The sequence below is a fragment of the Neofelis nebulosa genome, chromosome 3, assembly GCF_028018385.1.
Source record: "Neofelis nebulosa isolate mNeoNeb1 chromosome 3, mNeoNeb1.pri, whole genome shotgun sequence".
NCBI classification, from domain to species: Eukaryota; Metazoa; Chordata; class Mammalia; order Carnivora; family Felidae; genus Neofelis; species Neofelis nebulosa.
The window spans coordinates 48,057,245-48,076,871 of NC_080784.1; the positions used below are offsets into that span (position 1 = coordinate 48,057,245).

The window sequence follows — 19,627 nt, forward strand, 5'->3', positions numbered from 1 at the left end:
CCAGTACTGAATCACAAAGCAAACAGTGAAGTATTTGCTTGCTTTGTTTTGTTTTAATTTATGTAGCCATTAACTGGTTGGCAGTAATCCACAATAAAGCATCAATATATCTCGTGGTAATGGCAGCTTCCTCTTTTAATAACTCAATGGATCTTTAAATACTCACCAAACACCACATTCTACAATAGCCATCAGGCAAAAGATGTGCCTACCAGTATGTGCTTGCTTAATTCATTAAGTAAAATATATTAAAAAAAAAAAGTAGTTGTGGTCTATCGCATCATGAAAACATTACCAGATCTCAGAGTATTAATTAAGTCTTTGCTATGAAGAAGAACAAGGATATACAGCAACAAGAGAAAGATGTAATATGACAGAATATGCTAAAGCAATAGTTAGATGTTTTCACTACTTTTGGTATCAATTGCTTTAAAGTCCACTAGGGAACTTGAATTAACACAGGAAAAAATTCAGTGTTTTTCCCAGTATTTTATATGTTGGTTTGCAAGGTGTTGCAATTCACTCCAATTATGAGAGCCTTCAATGAATTTGTTCTTAGCTAGAACAGGATGAGTTTTATGCCATGCCTTCCAGCTGCAGGGTTGGGGAAGACATTCCACCATTCTCTATTCCTATGGAGTCTTTTTAATTTTTAAGATTTTAAGCAATCTCCATACCCAACATGGGGCTCGGATTTACAACCTCAAGATCAAGAGTCACATGCTCTACTGATGGAGCAAGCCCAGTGCCCCTATTTTTTTAAGTAATCTGTACACCCAAAGGGGGATCAGATACACAACCTAGAGGTCAAGAGTCTCATGCTCTAATGACAGAGATAGCCAGGCACCCGACTTGTGAAATCTTTTAATCAAACCTTCTACAGCATATATCCAATCAAGAGAGATTATTTACTTAAGGAATATCTTAGAGTGGTGATTCCCTGGATATTGGGGGTTTTAAATAAATGTTGAGGTGATCAAGGTGTTAGTGGGTAAACATTATCCGTCATCCCTAGATACAGAGCAAGGTCATCAAATAGTCCTCAGGCAATGGATCTGAACAAAAGGTAGCGGGTGGGCAGACAGCTTATGATCAAGGAATTAGCTGCAAGATACTAGAATTAGGAAATCTAGGTTCAAGTACTGGAATCTATAATAACATGCGATGTGAACTTAAGACTACCCTTTAAAGCTCAGAGTCAGTTTTTGTAGTTACAAAACAGGAAGTCAACCTCAAAGGGTTGTTACAAAGCTTAAATAAGCTAATCTCTAGGAAAGTGTGTTTTAATATAGGTAATAAAAATTGAAAGCCTTGGTGGTGATGGGGGGTGGGTGGTAGGTTGTCACCCACTGATGCTAAGCTGTGCTCTACCAGTCAAGGCAAAGCAATCCTATGCTAATTCTCACACTGAGTGTGTATGTGTAGGTTCTCCTTTCTCAGTTAGACCATCACCTCCTTAATGACAGAATGCACAATTGATTTTCCACAAACCAACAAATCTCCAGGACCAGAAGATGCTCAACACGTTTGTTGTGTTAATGAATAAATTACATAGAATTGTATCATGTTATGCTACGGCCACAAGAGCTTTCTCAAAGAGGAGAGTCTTTCCGTACAATCCCCCACACCATCCTGGGGTGTTTCCAAACCAATTTTGAGCAGAGCTACATCAATACAGGTCTCAGTTAATTGGAAGTATTTACGCATGATTGTCTCCTCAATTACTAGTCGTATCTACTTTTTAATCCTTAGCTCCTGGCTGAATACTTGTTCATGATTCTACTTAACTTTCTACTGGAAAATCATTCAGAAATCAAATCTGAAAAGCAGTTACCAGGACCAGTGTTTTGCCCAATACCATGTTTACAATGTCCTTCACCCCTGGTACTCAGTTGACAAGGAAGAAGCAGCTTAGCCATTATGTGGTGTCCATCAGGCATTCAGGAAGGACAAAGAGTTCCAACAATTCTTTCCTTCACTCAGAGAATTTCCTGTACTCAAAACAAAACAACAACAACAACAAAAAAGCCTTTGCCATATCCCTAAATCTCTATCATATTTTGAGATTTCTTCTTCTCTTAAGGTATAAAAACTGATGTATGTCAGGCATAAATGTAATAATGCGGTCAGGAGATCTGATTTTGAGCTGAAAACCTCATATTGATCACTCAGGTCTTGAGGAAACACATTACAGTTTCCTTCAAATGCCCTTCTTTGGTACAATGAAAATATTGCATAGATTCGTAATATCTACCTTTGTGGCTTCTCTGTGAGAAAGGAGCAGTTAGTGTTATGAAACTCATGGAATGGTCGAGAAATTAAAGCACAGACGTGTGATTAAATAGGTCTCCTGAAGCACTATGAGTTATTAACTAAAGGCTGCAGTTTCTTACCCACCCACCCCCACCCCTGCAAATATATGCACTCAATATGGGCTGTTCCAGGAAAGGGGGGCAGTATTTTTGGGAACTTATATGTTCCTTAGCTTGGGTCCTGAAAATGCCATTTAATTCTAATTCTTGAATACTACCTCTGGGTGGATACCAGCCCAAACACTTTCACTGCATTATTTCATTTCCTTTAACTTGCAAGATAATAGGATTAGGCAAGCATTATTGTGCAAGCTTTAAAGATGAAGAAAATGAGCCTCATGGAGCCTAAATGAACGGTCTAAGTTTAAGTCGAATCTAGTTGGCTCCAAGTTTTAACTAAGTATATGTCCTCTTGATAATTAGCAGCTTTTACCTATGCTAGTCTGATAACAAACGTCATCCATAAAACTTGCTTTTTGTTTGATCAGAACAGTCTAATAGCTCCTGTCACATCACTAGAACATTTTTAACTTGCTGAAAAAAGGTGTAATCATAGATTATTTCCTATTATCAGCTACCACCCTCATCACCTCCCACCTTCCACATTGCAGAGCCTTCTCTGGCCACTTCTCTCCCATTTCTAACACCAATTAACAAGAGCTCTCCCATTTCCCAAGCTCTCCCACAGCCTCATTTATTTTTCTAACCCACCTATTAAGGTAGCACGCTAAAAAGAAGAATCCTAATTAAAAAGTCCTCAGCACTGCCCCAAGGAAATCACACCTTCATTGCCAGGAGGTATTTAGCGACAGCAGAATGGGACTCCAGGCATTCTGCAAGATTCAAAGTCCCCGAGCAATTTGCTGCCACTGGCCAGGTGATAATCCAGTTAGTGTTGGAAACCATCCAGGCTGTGACAGAACTTGAAAGAATAGAGAATCTTGACCCCCATAATACAACCCCTCAAGGAGACAGAGGCCTTAGAAGCCCCTACCAACATGGGGGCCAGAGCTGTGCAAAGGAAAGCTTAGGATTTGGTACCCATGGTTGACAACTCATTCCTCCTTCACAGGGGGGAAAAAAAGAGCACTGAAGTACAACTCTCACTGCAATCAGTTATTCTACCCAACATGAAGGAGAATTTTAGTATTTCAAAGAGTGCAGGCAAAACGGAGAGGTATCAGCTGCTAACAAGGGCTGGTGAGCTCTTTCACCAGCACTTTCCTATCCCTATTTACCTGAGGCTTCATCTCACATTGTTCCCAGGGTTCATTCATAACCTCTAGCATTGGCAAACCCAATACCAGAAAGATGCTTCCAGCTTAAGTTGGTTCCAACAACCACTGCATTGGGTTTGCCATCTTCATTTATCTGACAAAAGTCAACAGCTAGTAAAGTCTGTTCTAGTAGTCATTTTAATTTCGGTTATTATTTCTTTTACAGAGACTTACAAAACTCATAAAGAGTGTGTATGTGTGTGTCTTTTTGAGAACACCACAGAATTTTAGTCTTGGTAGGAAAAAAATCAAGAAGGTCATCCAAGATCACTTGCCACCCAACCTTTCCCTAAAACGTGACCATCTAGACTTTTGGGGAAAGCTTTTGGTTACTGTAAGTGTGCTCCATGATGACACAGCTCTTGGTGTAAGACAATGCTTTGTAAGAGTAAACAAACTCTACCTCCCTCCAACATCTGTCCATTGGTTCTATAGTTTTGCCCTACATGCCACACTAAATGAGATAATTTTCTTCCTTCTCCATCTGCAAGTTCTTTGAATATTTGGAGACCATTACTGACAGGTTACTCAAACAAGCCTGAAGTTTCTTTTTTTGCCAGTCTTAGTGTCATTATGGCTAGGATGTGTTCAGATATAAAATAATGGCCCTGGATTACTCTGAACATTAGTGCTGCATATCTAAGGGGATGGATCCGACAATCTCATGTTATCTCAACTGAATTTAAATTATTCCCATCCTGCCTTCATGGCTTATCTTGTGCTTTCAAACTGTCAGTCCACCCACTCTGAAACCAACTAATTCGGCACGTCCACACACCCTCCCACATTCCTTCTCATCTTTCCAGAACACAGTTCTGGGATGAATTTGGCATTGGAAAGAGAACAGGTAGCTTCAGCTGAGTTCTCAGAAAAGGGCATTGGACATTAGAAACTAGCCATCCATTACTTAGCAGGTATCTTAAAAACTGATGAGGGCGTATGAATTTCTCAACGCAAATATCCAAAACCTGCCTATCAGGAGAAGATTCAGAAGACATCCCGAGTGTGCTCATTCTCATCTTTTTACAGCTGTGTATGTTCACACAACCTGGAACTTTGCCCCTTATCAAAGAGTCCCTGGGAGAGAGCATCCTTGACTTTAATTTGTATTCCAATGGAAAACCTGAAATTAAATTGTAGCAAGACAGTTTCCTCATTTTCTCCTGACCTCTTCCTAACTAGAACACAGAAAATGTACTATGTAACACAACAATTCTCAATGAGACGGTCCACCATCAGCCACACTGCACTGGTGAACATGTTCCCTTGCTGTTTACAGAAGTCCTCTTAGGTAAATATATTTAATTCCAATGTATGTGCAGACCAACCTTTATTTTAAAATAGTCAATGAAATTTTCATTTTATTTATTTTTTAGTCGTAAGCTACAATTACAAATACAAGACTATTGAAATGCCAATGTTTTCATTTTCAACCAAAAAGAAATGAGTTTCCATTTCCAAAATGGGTCAAAGAGAAATGGTCTCACGGGATAAGGAAATTATTTTTTTAAGGAAATATCTCCATCTTGTGGGCATTCAGGACTCACGTTTAGCACCGTATACAGTGTGTTGCATTTTTACAATTTGATGCAAAAAAAAAAAAAAAAAAAGCACTGGCTTGAATGTAAAGCTTCGGTGAAGGGATACAAAAATAAATAATGTATGAATCCTACCTTCCAGACATTCACAATCCAAGGTTAGAGAGGTGCACACACGTATCTAATAAAAGAGAGAAAATGCTGACAGAGGGAGGACACAAGGTTTTAGGTAAGCATGGTAGGGTTACAGACGTGGATTTTGACTACAAGTATCTAGGAAGTCTGGGAGCAGGTAAGATTTACACTAGACCCCGCAGTCTGTCTGGTTTCAAGAAGTCAGTGGAAGGGGAAGCTTGCCTTCAACAATATGATCAGCTCGAGTAGAAGCATGAAGGTGGGTATGGTAGTTTCCTATCGCTGCTGTAACAAATTACTTCCTGAACGCATAGTGGCCGAAAACGCAAATTCATTACCTTACAGTTCTGTAGAAGTCTGACATGCATCTCACTAGGCTAACTCAAGGTGTGATGTTTCTTTCTGGAGGCCCTAAGGGAGGTTCTTCGTCTCGGCCCTTTCCGACTTCCGGAAGCTACTCACATGCCTTGGCTTGGGGAACCTTCCTCTACCTTCGAAGCCAGCAACGGCAGAGGGGAGTTCATCTCACACATATCTTCTTCTGAAGTCACACCCTCCCCAGACTCTCTCTCCTGCCCTTGTCCTCCACTTTTAAGAATACCTGTGATTACACTGGGCCCACCTGAGTAACCCAGGATGCTTTCCCTATTTTAAGATTGACTGATTATTACCCTCAATCCAGCTGCATCTTAACTCCCCTTTCCCAGGCATCCTAACATCTTCTCAGGTTCTAGAAATTAGAACAGGGTGGAGGGTATTATTGTGCCTGTCACAGTGGGACAAGACCACGTAAGAGATGGTGGGTACACTGGGTGTCACATAAAGAATCAAAGGTATATGGGAAGGATGTAAGGGGAAGTCAAGCTGGGAATGAGAGAACAGAGACTCTCCAGAGGCTTCTGAGCATGGAGAAATATTATACGATTTTGTTATGAAGAACACAACTCTAGCAGCACCATGCAAGTGGGTGAGGAAGTGTCTGACGGAGGTAGGGAGGCCAGTGAGAAGAGCGCCGATGGTAACAATAAGGGTCTGAACAGATACGGTGATCGTGTGAGTAGCAGATGTGGAGACCACTGTATGAGGGAGGACAGACAGGACACTGACTGCCATTGGGGTTCTGGGGGAGAGAATGGAGGACTCTAACACCACTAAAGTCTCAAGTGTGAGAAAAATACTATTCTGCTATCAGAGCTTGGGAACACGGTAGACATTATGCGAGGGGGGAGGGTTATGATTTAGGAAATGGTCAGGGATAGGGGTCTGTAAGATGGGCCAGGAAGACTAGATAAAATATGAAACTAAATTGCCGAGAAACGGCCTTCAGCGACTGCCTCCAAGTGAAGGGCGCACGAAAGAAGAAAACAGGAAAAAGGCTGAGAGTGAAAGAAGACTGACGGACAAGACAGTTTAAAGAAAAAAAGAGAACAGGGAAAAACGAACACTGCACACATGCTGAGCCGAAGACCCAAGGACCCCAGAAGTTAAAACTAACCCGGGCACCCCAGCGCTGGAGTAATTCAGCTTACTAAGGGTTTTCTCCAGGTGAAATTAACAGCACATACCACAAATCAATACAGGCACGAAACTGCTGGCATGGGAATCATCGTCAACTGTTTCCCTGTAGAGCAGTGTGAGATTAGGCTGTAGGCATGTGGTCCCCAAAACATGATCATAACCCACTTGCATTTGGAAACTTTCTACATGCCGGTCACCGTTTGAAGCACTTCACGTTTAGCTAAATGAACAAATATCATATCCAGGTGCTACTGCAGGTGCGGAAGAGACACCGATCATCAAACAGATGCAACTGTTGGTGTTCTCGAAGCTTCCGTTCCAGGGCTCTGGGACAGGACTTGCTACTACCGTTTTCTAGACGAGCCACCAGAGAAGCAGGTATTACAGACACAGCCATGAGAGACAGAGCTGGAGGCAAAGCCAGGTGGTCTGGCTTCAGAGTAAGTGCTGCAGGTATTGCCTCCCTTGAGATCATTAGCGCCCCATGTAAAGAAGCTATGCCTAACATACTTTTAAAAATAGCTGTATTTCACATTAGCATGGGTGACTTTCCAGGTTTGCATACATACTCCCATTTGCCTTCTTGCTCTGTCTTTTGTAAGTACTGTTAAAATTCCGAGGGCTAGATCAATAAAGGAAACACATCCTGGGATTCAGCACGCAGCAGTATAGTGGGGTGGATGCTATGTGGGAGAAACGGGACATCACTTCAGTCTGTGGGAACACATTCAGGCAAGGCTGTGACACATGCAAATCCAATTGGAAATGCTTTTAGCATCTACCCAAACAAGTTGTGGTTGTGCCAGGAAGAAAACATTTGTTGAGAATACAGAGTCAACCTTCATCCACTCCGAAGAGGTATCAGAAACATTACATAAGGATGTGATGCTCCAGAGGGGAAGACTTAAGAAAGTACAAACAACGGGGGAGCCTGGGTGGCTCAGTTAGTTAAGCATCCAACTGCTGATTTTGGCTCAGGTCCTGATCTCACTCACAGTTCCTGGGATAGAGCCCCACGTCAGGCTCTGCTGCTTTGGATCCTCCCTCTCCCTCTCTCTCCCCCTCCCCCGCTGGTGGGCGTTCTCTCTCTCAGGCTTAAAGAAAAAAGTAGCAACAATGAAAACTCTGCCTTGTGAGCTACATGCCTAGAGGCGGTTACAACTTTGTGAGGAGATTCCGAAATTGCTTAAACTGGAGATGCAGAGCTATGAGATCAAACCCCTTTTAAAGTTCTACTTTATTGCACCCAACATTAGGGCAATGTCTTTGGCAAAAACCAAGTTGTTTGCTCCATCCTGTTATTTTGGGTCTATAGCTCACCTATGCTAGGACAAGAACCCCATTCCCCTTGGTATGACATTTTCTTCTTCTCATTGGGTGTGGGTGTCATTTAATCCTAGGGAAATTTAGAAAAAAAAAAAAAAAGTACAGAGACTCCTGGGTGGATCAGTCAGTTAAGTGTGTGACTCTTGATTTTGGCTCAGATCATGATCTCATGGTTGTGAGATTGAGCCCCACATCAGGCTCCAAGCTGAGTGTGGAGCCAGCTTAGGATTCTCTACCTCCCCCTCTCCCTGTTCCTCCCCTGCTTGCATGTGCACGCACACATGTCTCTCCCTCTCTCTCTTTCTCAAGAATAAAAATAAACACTAAAAAAAAGTACAAAAATTATAAATTCAATCAGTCTTAGCCTATTATTATATTTGTTAAATTTAATAATATTCTGTGTGCAATTGATTTTTTTTTTATTTTTATGCTTATTTATTTATCTCTGAGAGAGAGAACCAAGTAGGGGAGGGGCAGAGAGAGAGAGAATGTGAAGCAGGCTTCACGTGGGGCTTAAACTCATGAAACATGAGATCGTGACTTGAGCTGAAGTCAAATGCTTAGTCAACTGAGCCACCCAGACACCCCATGCAGCTGATATTTTAAATACACTATTGTATTGTTTAAGAGAATTCAACATAGAATACCTAAGAAATCATGTGTATTATTCAAGTTTTAAATAAGGCATAACTGAATAACTTTTGTCTTTTTTATTTTTAAGTAGGTACCACACCCAGTGTGGGGCTTAAACTCATGACCCCGAGATAAACAAGTCACATGCTCTAACGACTGAGCCAGCCAGGTACCCCTAACTTTTAAAACTTTAGGAAAATTTTCTTATAGCTACCAACTTAAAGTTTTAAATAATCTTGTAATGTGCAGAAGAATTAAGACCCACCATATTTACAACTTTAATTTATAGGATTTACAAGTGTTATTTAAGCACATGAGAAAGTTTGTTAGACAATTTAAGTGCTTAAAAAGAAAATCGAGTATCTTAAATTTATAAGTGCAGTTTAAAATATTTAAGTGATTTAATTAACTAGGTTGTGGGAAAAAAAAAACCCTTTGAAAGTGATTGCTAAAGTTGCCAGATTTAGTAAAATAATTAGATTTGTAAATTGAACCCAAAGCTTAAGAAAGAACTCAATTTTTGAATCTAATTTTAATAAAGCAAATGTTCTTACTCAAAATGAAAGTAGCCCTTAAATAGTTTTTCTAGGGATTAAAATCACATTTAAGAACACCAGAAAGCTCACACAGGTATCATGTGATTACCCAGGGTATCTGTCTCCTCACTGATTATGAAAGGCCTGGGTTCAAGAACCTCTAACATCCGCCAGCTCCATAGAGAGAGCCGAAGGTCTTGTATCTGGCCCAGTGGGCAGTTTGTTATTCATTGTTTTTTTTTTTTTTTTTTTTTTTTTTTTTAATTTTTTTTTTCAACATTTATTTATTTTTGGGACAGAGAGAGACAGAGCATGAACGGGGGAGGGGCAGAGAGAGAGGGAGACACAGAATCGGAAACAGGCTCCAGGCTCTGAGCCATCAGCCCAGAGCCTGACGCGGGGCTCGAACCCACGGACCGCGAGATCGTGACCTGGCTGAAGTCGGACGCCCAACCGACTGCGCCACCCAGGCGCCCCTGTTATTCATTGTTGATCCCACTTACAGCCTTCTCCAAAGGGCGACTGGATCCAATTTCAGTTTTATTCCAGAAACATAGTTATGACCTTAAGCAAAGGGTTTCCCACCCTCACCTGCCCAAGAAGCAGACTTCCCAGGCCCTGCTCACTGGGGTGCCATGAGGACTAAGGAAGTAGTGTTTCTTCATTCATGTAGAGGCTGCATCTCGCCAAGACATGCTTATAACCACTTCCTGTTCTCTCATTTGCTCCTCCAGTTCTAACAACATTCAAAGAGTGGGATGGATGCATCTCTTCTCCAAACTGCAATGGAATTGCTCTCATTACATGCTACGATCCATTAATGGTTGTGTACACTGGATTTTCTCACCTCCTTCAGGTCATGGATGGGCTCTCCACCACCTGACACAGCTCCGCTTTGCTTCTGCTTATGGAATCTTTCCAGACACAAGCCTCAACACTCCTCTTTCCCTCGGAACATAGCACAGAAGTAGGAGCTTCGAAATGCAAGCAATGTTGAAGCCTGAGATATAAACCAGAAACAGGGAGCCCCGGAACTGAAAGACCCTAGCCCACCTACGGAACATGGAATCTCTCAACAATCACCCTTCAGTAAATGTCCATTCTCTACCAGCTCCCCCATCACCTCTCCTGTCAAAGGGTATAATGCACTGTAACTTTATTCTAACGACTCAGGGAACAACATCATCATGTCAATCCCATCTCACACTCAAAACCCTGTCACATCCAGCAACCCCAAGCACCAGAATCTAGTCTGCCTCACTTGCCTATATGCAGAAGTGGAATCATAATTGGGTAAGGATCCGCTCAGGAGCCAATAATGAGAATCATCCTAACCACATTTCCTGTTTTGCTTTCCAAATAAACAGACCACTGGATGGACAAAGTCCGAAAATATAAATAGAATGAATCACTGCCGCTGATGGCAAGGGCAAGTGAGCCTTCTAACTGCGCTGGATTAAAGGACAGGGCGATCCAAATTAGCTTGAAGGGCATATGCACAGAACAGAGTGAGAAACAGAGAAAAACACCTAGAAAAACAGACCGATCAGGAAAATTGTCCCCAACATGCGAGCAAAGGCTTCAGGCAGCTTGCAAACCTTTAAAGGCTCCTGCATCACTCTAAACAAAGAGGGAGAAAGATGCAGGCGTGATAAATAAAACATACTGTCAAAAAATCAATGGATAAAAATTAATTGGCATTGTGGTTTAGCACTGTGGCCACCGCATTTCCTTGGTTCAAACCCTATCCACCCAGGGGATTCTGAGTCCGTTGATGACGCCACGTGTGTTTCAGAGGTTTTGTGGTCCTGGTGTAACTGCAAGTGCTCAAGTTCAACCTTTGCATTTCATGTTACAGCCCCTGGTCCATTTCCTGATGTGGACTTGGTTTTAACCTGCATTTCCATGAGGTGTCTTGAGTTGCTCCAAACTAGCATCTCTCAAACTGTCGAAGGCAGTCCCCCTGGGGAGATTATAACCTCTTTTAGGGAAAGCAAGCCTCAGCAACGTTTTGCAAAGGGAACGCTTCCCGCTCTGTTGCTCCGAAAGCAGCCACGCTAGCAACTGCCATGTCACTGCCTAGTGCAGAGTCTTTCTAATGTTCCAGGAGGAAATAAAATTTGAAAATCCAAGCTTTCTAACTTTATGCAAAAGTGAGCTTATTTTCCCTTTCCCTTCACGCCAAACTTCCAGACCAGTTAGGGACCGGCTCTCCTGCTCAAAGGAGCTGGCTGACCCCCTCACAAGCAGCTGTCACCACTTCCCGTGTTTAGGGAGCTGAATCCCGTGCGATAGAACTCTCCAGTTCAGTCACATTCTGCAAAGGCCAGGGCAGATCTAAAAATACTTAATGAGCCGTGTTCATGCAAATGTTTGCCAGTTATAGAAGGAGTGTCCAATGGCATAAAATCAACCCTAAAAATATATACAATACCACGGAAGAAATCAAAGCAGAAGGCTCATTAGTTTAACAGGAAGGGTCTACAGTTGAAATAAGAGGCTTTCCCATTTGACTGTTAGTACCAGTGGACTCCACCCACCACCACAACTAAGCCCTGTATAAATAAACAAACAAACAAATAAATGAAAGCATTTCCTTCACCTAATCTAATAAGTAAAGCATTGGCGATGGTGACAGGTTTGAAAAGACTGTGCAAGAGATCGTGGGGGCTATGCATCTTCTTAATTCTTCCTTGTCTAATACACACCACGACCTTCAGCTTTGTGATTTGAACATTTGGCCTCAAATGTCAAAAGGCTTATGCAGTGAGCTGGTGAATTCAGCTATGTGTGATTGGATTCACCACAAATTCCAGAATTAATGTGTGTTCAACAAGCAGTTATACTTCAATAACATTTCAGCGTGAAAGAAAAACGGGGCCAAGAATGTAAAAATTGAAATGTTATTAGCCTGCTTCTCCTTGTTATTGGCAATACTATCATTTCTAGTTAAAGACTTTGCATTGTGGCTGGAAATTCTCTAGCATCACCTAACTGAGACACCCCAAATGAATGAAGGCAGCAGTCTCTTGCTTGCACCAGGGTACAAAAGGTTGTCATCAATAGGGAGCAAGAACTACTTATGAAATCAAATCAATCAGCCTCTTTAATATTACCCTCCTTCTGGCCATACCACACCCTAAAAAACAACGAGGAAAAATTATTAATATATATCAATCAACAATTTCCATTGAGATATCTACTGGCTCACAGGCCTACTGAGATGTTTTAACCACACATGCATGGTAGCAGAGACCAAAAAAGGAAAAAAGGGAGGAGAACACAAAACAGAGGAGAGTGATTTGTTTACCTAGTGAAAATGCTACTTGTTTGGATAAAAATAAGAAATAACAGGAAAACCCTATAAAATCTGAAGCTTGCATGAAGTCCCCCTGGCCTTAAAAAGGCTGCTTAGAATATTTCATTGCTTTCCTTTTGGATCATGTCTCTGACCCTGGACGTGTCCCAACAATTTCCAGTATCCCTGGGCTCTGCTCTTGGTGCACCTGTTTTCATCCACCTGGAAGTGTCTCGTTACTTAAGATCAGCCTCTTGGTTTTCCTTGGTGGCCTAAGTGAGGGCTTTCCATGGCAGCCCCGTTCTCTTATTTGTTTTCCTTTAGATGCTATTAATTAAAGATTCTTTGTTGGAGTGAAGAGGGACTGAATCCCATGGCCAACAGGTCAGTGCTGGTGGCCTCGGAAAATGGTAGCACTCTTCAACTACCAATCAAGGTGAGCCCTCAGCAGCAAGCAACTGACAGGGTCAATAACCACCATTAGCAGGGCTTCTCTGTGGAACGTATCCTGATGGTCATTCGTATTAAATTACACAACTCATTTCTGGGTTCACTACAAGGTAGGAAAAGGTATCGGTAGGCATTTCTGTGCCAGAAAACAGTCTCCCCAGAAGGGCGGTGAGTTTCCTCCTCTGTACGATGAGGGGACTGCCCTGGGCAATCTCTAAGAAACGGCTCCAACATTCTGTTCTGTAGGAGCGGGGACGGTCCTGCAGCTACATTATTAAGGTGCAAAGCAGTCCACCAAAGAGCTGAAAACTAATACAGTTTCACAAGGCCTTAATAGGATGCTTCCTGCTTCACTGCCAATTTGAATGGGTCTTTTAAAAAGGTGCTTGCCAATCTTTCATGAGATTCTTGGATGACTTGGGATCACACAGAAATTCTTTTATTACTTCCTTTTATTCAAAAATCGTGATGGAGCCCATACTGTGTGGACACCGCACCAAGCACAAGGATAAAGAGTAAACAAGACCGTGTCCTCAAAGACATTCTGCCCATTAGTTTCCTAAGGGACTCAGGGAACGAGGGCCCTGGAAAATTAGTAAAGCAGCAGAGCACTGCCCTTAGACATGTCCCTGCCTCATGGATTTGGGGTATTAGATGCCATTCCAAGCTTTCTTGCCCACTTAGAGCCAGGTTCTATATCCCTGCCTGCAGGGAGCTCCCAAGACAAAAGGATAGACATATTTCAAACAGCCTGACAGACTCCTTTGAAAGGGACCTACTTGGCTCTATTACGATGGAAATTGGTAAGTTATCAGTAGCTATCAGAAGTGTAAAGACATATTCAAACTTGCCACCTTAGGGATGATAAATAGTATGGCAAGAATGGACTAGCTGGACACAGTTAGACCTTGGCCACTGCCACCCTGTTCAGACAGAGGAGGAAAGACAGGAAGGGGAGCAGGTGGCCAGAATCTGAAGTTGCTCAGTCTTTGACTGGGAGGCCTCCAGTCTGAGTCTTAAAGAACACAGAAACGTCCTGAGACCAAAAAATCTTTCCAATTATGTCTGAAATCGGGAATTTCAATTAATTTTTAAAATTTTTAATATTAAGCAAATGACATACAAAGAAAGGGAAAGAATTAAGTATTTATTACATGTCACTCATTTCACAGGCTGTAAGATTTCATCTTTGAAGCAGCCCTAATTAAGGCTAGGTACCAGTATCCCCTCAGCAGAGGAGGAAATGTGGCCCAGTTGGAAACAATAAGAAAATCTGCTCCAGGGCATCCATTAATAAATCTCTGAGCCAAGACAAAATCTTGTCTAAATGCACTCCAAGTCAAATAGGTAACAGCATAGTATCATCTATGTATCTCAAAGACCACAGCTGCTAAGAAACTTGAGTGAGATACATGTTTAGTGAGCCCACAAATTGTGTTTCCCATTGTCCTTTCCTAACAAGCCAGATAACATTACTAAGAAATGCAGCATTAAGACCCAGATGCCTATGTAATGATGGGAAGCACTATTGGATCTAATAACTCTTGACTTTTAACAAATAATCTGACAGATAAGGTCAATTCCATCAATAACTCTTTCTCCCGTGGCCCATTGTGGTCAGGCAGGTCCTGCCTCACCAAACACATTTCTACTTTAAGCAAAGTGATGCTGTGATTATCACCCTAGGCTCACAGGGCAGTAAGGACACAATAGGTGCACGTGATGATCCCCAACTGTCCACTAAACATCCACAAAGAGGGGTTAATCTCACCCAAGCTTTTCTAATTTTGGTGACCTGCTGTGTCCCTGAGGGCTGGATCTCAAGGTGCATTTCCATGACCAGCAACATGAGCCGGACCTGCAAATGCAGATTCCAGGCCCCATCCCTGGAATCATCCACCCCCACAGAGTCAAAATTTGAAGTTCACCAATCTTTAACGTGGGAGGGCCTCCAATCCAAGGCTTGAAAAAACTAAATGGAGCCTGGGGACGGTACCCAGCCGATCTGTGTTTTCACATCTAGCAAGCCCTCCAGGTGACTCTGATACCAGTTTACAATGACTGGCCTAAAGACAATAGCAGCCTAGTGACCCACGTTCCACCATGAGGGAAAAAATCAGAAGCGCCAACGAATTATGATGCTAGGTAACATTCCAATGAGATTCCTCACAGCATATGGAATCCGCAATATGCTTGCCTCTCTGGATAAATGGATTCTCTCCTTAAAATAATACTTAAATATCTGAGTTATTCAGGCCATTAGGTTTACCTTAAATAGAAAGTACAGTCTCTAAATTCCTGGCCATTTTGTATTTTGTTTCACAGCTGTCATCTGTAGTTTTTACATGATATTAGAACACCCATTTCTAATTTAATTTTTTTTTTAATTTTAAGTATTTAAAAGTTTAAAACATTATTTTACTATGGTTACTACTTTATATAGTCCATATCTGAAAGCACAACAATGTAAATAGATGGACTGAAAGATGGATGAATGACTAACAGATAGATAGATGCATGATGGGTTTAGATAGCATGGTACCTTCCATCTATATGGTAATTTTTACCGGAACAAATCTAAACTCTCTATGCACCCTAAAAAATCATCTCTGCTAGACTGTCAGCCACACGAGAGCAAGAAGTAAGCCTTACTAATGAAGGGGTTCAATAAATGTTTGTTGGATAAAAGGAGAAAATTCATGGGGCACCTGGGTGGCTCAGTTCCTTAAGCATCTGACTTTGGCTCAGGTCATGATCTTGCGGTCCGTGGGTTCAAGCCCTGTATCAGGCTCTGTGCTGACAGCACAGAGAATGGAGACTGCTTTGGATTCTCTCTCTCTCTCTCTGTCCCTCCCCTACTCACGCCTCTCCCTCTCTCTCTCTCTCCCTTTCCTTCTCTCTCGCAAAAGTAAATAAACACTAAAAAATATTCAAGAAAAAAAAAGGAGGAAATTCATGGCATGGGATATTTTTCATTTGAAGCTAGGAGTTATAAATGAGCTCTAGAGAAGTTTTTTCTGAGTCTAGAAAGAGGATAAATAAGAAACAGTTCTTCACCAGTGTAGGAGAGGATAAACTTGTCCCCTACACTCTTAGGCGTGTCACTGGGGTTGGTGAATGGAACAGACAAAACTCCAGGTTAACAGGAAAAAAGGTAAATATATTTCAGTGTTTTTCATTTTTATGAGTATGGGTAGGTTCACAGTAAACAAGCAAAAACCCAATTAAATCATTAGGCTTGAGAATTCACCTATCATCTTAATAAAGGGTGGTAAGTTGTGGAGAAAGGACTGTACAAAGGCAAAGGGGCTTGAGCTCTCACAAGCTGGAAACTGAGAAAGTGACCATGCTTGGAAACTAATGAAAGATAAGGGTTATTTTAGTAACATCAGTTTGCACAGACGTCTCTCAGGGCAAACTTTCTACCTCTGGTGCTTCGGAGGTTGTTTTCTTTCTACCAGCACAGGAAAAGGGGGGAGGGTGCATTCACCACTGGAAAAAAAAAATGATGCCCTGCTTTTAGGCAAAGAAGGAGAAAGCAGAGGTCTCTTCTTGGGTTTGCTTTCCCTCAAGTGCTTTTGGCTCAAAATAACCCCTGTGACAGAGTGGCATATTTTGAGGTGGTATATTCTGATCCCCTTCACCAGTAACTCCTGAATCTCTGAATCAGTGAAAAAAAAAACCAAAAACAAAAAAACGTCTGCTTGCATTTTCTCACATGTCTCTTCTGGTGTGCTGTGACCTCCTGTAAGCTCTGGATCTCTACCTATCCAGGCCAAGAGGTTTAAGAACCACTACTACAACAGTCATGGCCACAGGTTATTTTCCCCCTTCCATGCGTTTCTTTCATGTTTTTTTTTTAAGTCTATTTATTTATTGAGAGAGAGAGGAAGAGAGAGAGAACGGGGGAGGGACAAAGAGAGAAGGAGAGAGAGAAAATCCCAAGCAGGCTCCGTGCTGTCAGCACAGAGCCCAACACAGGGCTCGATCTCACGAACCGAGAGATCATGACCTGAGCTGAAATCAAGAGTCCCACACTTTGGTCCAACGAATGAACCACCCAGGCAACCCTCCATTCACTTCTATATAATATAAAGAAACTGGGCAAGAGAGATGTTGGTAGATCATAATGGTGGGTCATAAACCCAAGACCCCAATACCCAGTGTATTGTGCAATTTAATACGCTATGCAATGGAAACAGTCAAGTATTAATATTTTTTTTGCTTTAAATTTTTTTTAAATGTTTTATTTATTTTTGAGACAGAGTGTGAGCAGGGGAGGAGCAGAGAGAGAGCGAGACACAGAATCCAAAGCAGGCTCCAGGCTCTGAGCTGTCAGCACAGAGCCCAATGCGGGGCTCGAACTCACAGACCTGAGCCAAAGTCAGACGCTCAACCGACTGAGCCACTCAGGTGCCCCTATCTTTCTTTCTTAATGCTTTCATCTATTTCTCTGATTCTGTATTTTTCTGCCATTAGGAGATATGCTGTGTGGGGAGGTGGGGGGAGGAGAGGAAAGAAAACGATGGCTTACAAAAACCAAAGTCAGCCCCTTCCACTGAGTGTGGGCAGGAGGTTAATTTTACACTCCAGCTAAAGGAGAATGAGGAATGTCCTGGTAGGCAGGAGAGTGGGTGGGTGGCAGATGTCTCACTCTGCCTTTTGGAAACCCACATTGGAAAGTGGAGTCCTGAATATGCTACCCCCTTGAGATGCAAAGCAGCCAGGAGACCTGCAAGGAAGGAACACAGACAAAAAAAGAACTAGGCCAAACAGCAATTAGGAGGAGACATTAACCCAGAAAATGCCAGAGGACTTTATACCCTCTTTTCCGTTCCCACAGAAACAAATTTAAAACCAACTGTTACAGAAACAGAACAAGGAGCGCCTGGGTGTCGCAGTCCCTTGAGCATCTGACTTCGGCTCAGATCATGATCTCACAGCTCTTGAGCTCGAGCCCCGTGTCAGGCTATGTGCTGACAGCTCAGAGCCTGGAGCCTGCTTTGATTCTGTGTCTCCCTCTCTCTGCCCCTCCCCTCAAAAATAAACATTAAAAAAAAAAAAACAGAATGATTCTCTTATTTGATTTGTTTTACTCCTAACTGCTCTTAGAACTCTGTTGACAAGGTAGATTCTGGTCATCCCTCAAGTTACAATCATTTAGATTAGTGTGACCAAGAGTTGCCAGAAATTTGAACTTGGATGGTTAATGCCACCCACTTCCAAGTTAACTTTGCCTTGGATATCCTTCCTAATGCATCCATTTTTCAAGGCTGACAAAATACAATACATTCACTTCCTAAATCTTAAATCTCCACATCGATGGAGATGGTGTACAGAATGGGCACCACTGGTAATGACTAGAAAAAAACTTCTGAATGTGAGGATGATAATTCATTTCCTCAGTGTCAGCAAATGCTATTGGAGACAGGCACAGAAACTCAGATGTAGAAATGCAACCTCATCCTCCTGCCATTCATTTGAGGTCAGCAATTAAATAGACTGCCTCCCATTCCAATGAAGACATCTGACATTCAAAAAAGAGGCTGTGGGTATTCTACCGATTTTGCATAAGTGTGAGAGCCAGAAGCCTGCAGGACAAATGCATTATTTAATTTTCTACTATCACATACTAAACAGCTTTTTTGGACTCTAGACATCAATTTGTTCCAATACTAAAGGCCCCAGTGGTAAAAAGATATGAAAATATTCAAAGTAAACTAATGCCTCTGATGCTCTTGGATCAGAATACTAATGTCTCCATCTGAAGAGGCCTTACATCTGTTATCTTTCCATTAGAAACCTTTCACATAAGTCCATTTGGACAATACATACCTGCGGCTCATGGAATGGTAGTCAGTAATATCCATTTATTTTTCTATGTAATGCCCTTCTTTGTCTGCATGCCTCGTGCAAATTCATCAGCAACACTGTTTTTGTGCTTTAAATCCTAAAGAATTCAAAAAAGGCCTCTACTGTGTCTCCTTTAAGCTAATTTTGGGTGGCAACTAAGATAGCATCATGTGGATTTGGGGCTTGATAATGTTTGTTAATGAAGGAAATTGGAATTCTCTTTTCTACACACACACACACACACACACACACACACACACACACACACTGAATCTCAATTAAGTTAACAGATTTGCATAGTGCACTTGTGACTCAACATCCATTCACACACTAAGAATTTGTTAAGTGGTTGCTACTGGTTTGTGGGGTTTTTTTTAATTATTTTTTTTTTATGTTTATTTATTTAGAGAGGAAGAGGGGACGGGTGAGTGAGGGGCAAAGAGAGAGGAGACAGAGAATCCGAGCTGTCAGCACAGAGTCCACCATGGGGCTCCATCCCACACACTGTGAGATGGTGACCTGAGTCAAAATCAAGAGTTGGACGCTTAACCCAGTGAGCCACCCAGACACCTCAAGTACCGCACTTCGAATTGGACAGGTACTGCTAGTCCAAACACCTTTTATGGAAAAGAATCTATGTAACTCTTTCATTAAACAAATATGTCAAATGCCTGCTCATTGCATGAGCGTGGGGAGTGAAGAAAGGGGATTCATAGGAAGTACGGGGGCCTCACAAAAGAAAGTTCTAGTT

The 19,627-nt window shown here is 42.0% G+C and overlaps 1 protein-coding gene across 11 annotated transcripts in view; it reads right to left on the bottom strand.

Moving 5' to 3' along the window:
- The window catches only part of UNC5D (unc-5 netrin receptor D), a 574,077-nt gene that overhangs the window by 334,356 nt on the left and 220,094 nt on the right, over positions 1-19,627 (bottom strand). The window contains exon 1 of one of the 11 annotated variants that reach the window (XM_058720725.1): positions 10,080-10,305. The exons of the other annotated variants lie outside the window; for them this stretch is intronic. The gene's annotated coding sequence lies outside the window, so the exon portion shown is untranslated. Of the gene's footprint in view, positions 1-10,079; positions 10,306-19,627 lie in introns of those variants that run through there. 11 annotated transcript variants of the gene reach the window in all.